Below are 4,320 nucleotides of genomic sequence, written 5' to 3'. Positions count from 1 at the left end.
GACCACGGTTTTAATACCATTATCTTTGGCAACTTTTGACAACGGTGTTTTCTTGTTATATATTTCTTTATTTACAATAATTTTCTCATGTTGCATTGAAATTAATATTTCAACTATTTTTTAGTGTCAATAGATTCATATTCCAACTATCCGAATCAAATCACTAAAGAAAACTAACTGAACATTTGATTTATAACGTACTCTATAAGATTCATACATGTTTGTGACCTATAAAAACAAAGATTTTAAAAGTCAAATAAACTAAGATACTTTAAAATCACATAATAAAAGTTTAAGTCATAACAATATCTAATCATAAACAAGAGATTTGATATATTACAATAGCAAATAGACTCCCCATCATCTCCACAAATTGGTAATTTTTACTCTCTAGTGTTTGATATTCACAATGTGTGATTAAGTTCTCCCTCACCTTCATAATGATTTTCCTGTGAACAAAAAAATTAGCAAATTAAATATAATACTAAACCTAATGCTAATAATGCTTACTAATAGAGAGAGGGGATAAGGGAAAGAAAGATAACTGCTAGTGATTTTCCTTATGAATTTCTTTATTAATAGCTGGGTCATAATAGCTAATATTAATTTGGTCAAGCAAATTAATAATCTCATTTAAATATAATACAAGAAGAAACAAACTACCAATGAAAATACAAGTAAACCATCATTTTGAGATTGTAAAATGTCTAAAGAGGCTGCCATTGACAATTATTCTTGAAAAAGTCAACATATGATTTTGACTCTTGTGTTGATCAAGAACGTTAATAGCTCAAGGAATTAAATTAAATCTTAGTTTTTTCCAAAGAAAACTTCAATTGAATTCTACCAGTGTAAGTTTTTCCTGATCCATATAACTCAAGGATATGTTTGGTTCACCTTTTACTTGTAAAAGGTATGCATAATTTAGTTATAACAGAACATTATCATTCAAAACAGAAATTAAAAATAAAAATTATGCGAAATTGTTATAAATTATGCTATCTTAGGATAGAAACATAAAAATATTGACAGACACAAACTTGTTTCAAAAAAGAGACAGATACATGGCTATAAATAGAGACATGACCATTTTATCTTATCTCTATCTCCTTCTTTATATTTTCTGCTATAAGACACTTAGCAAACTTGGAGTTAATGGTGGAACATATACCTATTCAGCCAATGAATGTTGTGTCAACCAGTGAAGCAATAGGATCAGCTATCAAAGCCATAGCAGAAGGCACTACAATTGACAATATTTCCTAACCAAGGTTGACTGCTTTGAAAACAAGTCTGAAGTAAGAAGAAAATAAAAAAAAGTCAAGAATTACACCTGTAGAAGAGAAAAGACAACACAATTCAATTCACACTTCTCCAATCCACATTCAATTCAAGAAGGGAAAAAAAGAGTTCTGGTAAACAAAAGAACAAATCAAACAGCAATTTCATGAACAAATTCAGAAAGAAAACCCTAAAGAGCTCTTATACTTTATCTTTTCTACAAAGATCTCTGATCTATAAGAAAAACTAACACAAATTTTATTGCACCCTTTGTTTGGTCTTTGAATCACAATAGAAATTTCACCCCCAAAAACTCAAAAGCAATGAGAAACAAGATATTAAATGGTGAAGTCAATTTTATCCCCTAACCCTGTATTCCAACACTAATTTACAGCACACTCACCATTTTTCTTTAACTGGCATAATGTCTTCGCAAGTAAGGTAAAGAGCCATTACATACCTCATCGCCGGGAGAACAAACTACAAGCACTACATGAGCAATACTCTGCTTTACTCCATTGCTTACCACAATCTAATCAAGAGTATATGTAATTCCATTCTCTTCTGCAATAAAAATTCAGGAAAATTGTCAAAAGCCATATAAGCCCCCATCTCAAAAAATTAGTAAAAAAATTAACCAAAGTAACCAAAACACAAAAATTTAAAGTGCATAAATTAGCTAACCCTTCAACTTATGACAAATCGCTCTGCACAATTCAAATGTTCCGGCATTAGGGGTATACCATCTGTATCCTTCACGAATAGCATTCTACCATACTCACCACACATTAATCAAACATTCACATGATCATTACTTCATGATCATAATTTCATTATCATACACCTAAATCAAACAGCAGAAAGATACAACAATAAAAGTACAATTGACACAAAAATAAAATGAGAATTCACCTCAGCTATGATGGCAGGTGTATCGAAATAATTGACACATGTGAAGATTTCCAAATAAGAAATAATGAAAAACATGTAAGGTAGTATTTTCATAAAAAAAATCTCACTAAGTTACATGACACAATCAAGATGAGACTTAAACCTGAAACTTATAATCTAGCCGCATGAAACCACATGTTCCTACAAGCTACATAGAACACAATTTGAAAAAAGGATTCACAATAAAAAATTGACTTGCCTGATCTATAGGATTGTTACAGAGCAATAAGAGTTCAGAAATGGTGGTCCTGGTAGCTAGGGCACAAACAACTCACCATGAACGACGGTGGCGACCAGGAATTCCGGAGGCGGCGGCGGCAGAAGAACGGCTCCTCCTCTGTTGCGTCCCTTTCTCACACGCGTCCATTCCTTCCTCTCTACGGCAACATCAAAGTGATCTCCTCCCCCTGTTTGGTTCCTTCTAGCGACAGCGGCAGCTTCCATCAACAGCAGCAACGAAGATGAGCTCCTTCTCTTCCTCGCATCACGCGTTCTGTACGTGTCTCTCTCTCACTCTCGTTTTCCCCTCAAGGTCAGCGGCGACGGTGGCTGTGGTCACCACCGGTAGCGCCTCTCCCTTCCCCTCTCCTCTCCTTCCCGTTCTCTGATCACCCCCTCCTCTCGCTCCCCCTCTTCTCTCGTTTCCCCTTCTCTCTATTTCCCCTTCTTTAACTGTATGTGTGTATTTTAATTATGTTAGGTTTAGACATCATAAAATTAGGGTTTTATTTGGGAATTAGAGTTAGCATAAAATATATACGAGTAATATACCATTTTATAAAATATTTGAGATAGAATAATAATTTAGAATTTAAATATAATATTATAAAGATTATTTTTACATCATAAACTTTTATTCATTAATATATCAATGAGCTCAAATAATTATTTTTAATTTTAAATTATAAAATAAATATATTAATCACATTTTGTGAAATACATTTTAAAGTCAAAAATATTAATTATTTTAAACTTGAAGTATTTATAAAAATTAATTTAATCATTCTTAATAAATTATTTTTCTAAGAATTTAAATTAATAAAATAAACCATAATTTATTCATAATAGAAATTACTTAAATTAAATTATATATAATTCTTCCATTATTGAACTTTTAATTTCAAATTATGTGAAATAATCAATTATAAAAATTACACAAAAATATTAATTAACTTACCTCCAAATATTAATAAAACTAATTAAATTACTCTAAATTGATTAATTTCTAAAAATAAAGAGTTCATATTAATAAAATAAGTCATAACTTTTTCATAATAAAAGTTACTCAAATTAAACTGTATAATTTTTTCTTATTTTTTTCAATCACTAAAATTATACAAAATATTCAATTATAATAAAATTATATGTTAAATTTTAGAGCGAGAATTGAATGGAACAAAAACTAATATTTGTTTTAAATTTATTTTCTCCATAAATAATAATTGTTAAATTATTTAAACAACATTAGAAAATTATTTCTTAATAAAAAGTTGATATAATGGTTATAAAACCGTTCTTTAAAATAGTCAAAGAGAATGGTTTTATTTTGTTGCTATAACATAGTGAAAAATTGAACTTCAACAGCAACATCGTAAAAACCGTTCTCTAAAATAATCTAATAGAACGGTTTTAAAGTGTTACAATATTGGCAACGGTTTTTATGTGTATCCTTTGTACAAATATTTAAACAACAATAAAAAACTGTTGCCTAAAAACAAATCATTGTAACGGTTATAAAACCATTCTTTAAAATAGTCAAAGAGAACGATTTTATTTTGTTGCTATAATGTAGTGAAAAATTAAACATCAGCAGCAACACTTTAAAAAATCGTTGTCTAAAATCATCTAAGAGAACGGTTTTAAGGTGTTACAAATTTTGGCGTTGCTAAAGCCCATATTTGTGGTAGTGGCAACGCTGGGTTTTGGTCCTTCTTGGGCATTGAACGCCAGTTATGGGCAGTGATCTGGAAGAGAAGTATAGACTATCATATATTTTTGGAAAGCTCTGGAAGTTAGCTTTCTAAAGCCATTGAGAGCGCATCAACGGGACCTCTGTAGATCAAGAAATGCTCGTTGGAGTGCTTGGAG

The 4,320-nt window shown here is 30.5% G+C and overlaps 1 long non-coding RNA gene across 2 annotated transcripts; it reads right to left on the bottom strand.

The window, feature by feature from the left end:
- LOC107608313 lies at positions 219–2,886 on the bottom strand. Of its 2 annotated transcripts, none has more exons than XR_002349984.1 (4): positions 2,508–2,886; positions 1,966–2,125; positions 1,172–1,293; positions 219–449 (listed from the first exon to the last, which is right to left on the bottom strand). It is a non-coding gene; the product is annotated as an uncharacterized LOC107608313 (long non-coding RNA). The 2 variants fall into 2 exon arrangements; XR_001612805.2 differs by having other exon boundaries at positions 1,172–1,276; positions 2,508–2,885.

This window comes from Arachis ipaensis, chromosome B07, assembly GCF_000816755.2.
Source record: "Arachis ipaensis cultivar K30076 chromosome B07, Araip1.1, whole genome shotgun sequence".
Classification (NCBI taxonomy): Eukaryota; Viridiplantae; Streptophyta; class Magnoliopsida; order Fabales; family Fabaceae; genus Arachis; species Arachis ipaensis.
Note: the sequence above shows the minus strand (reverse complement) of the source record. Positions and strands in the feature narration are given on the sequence as shown.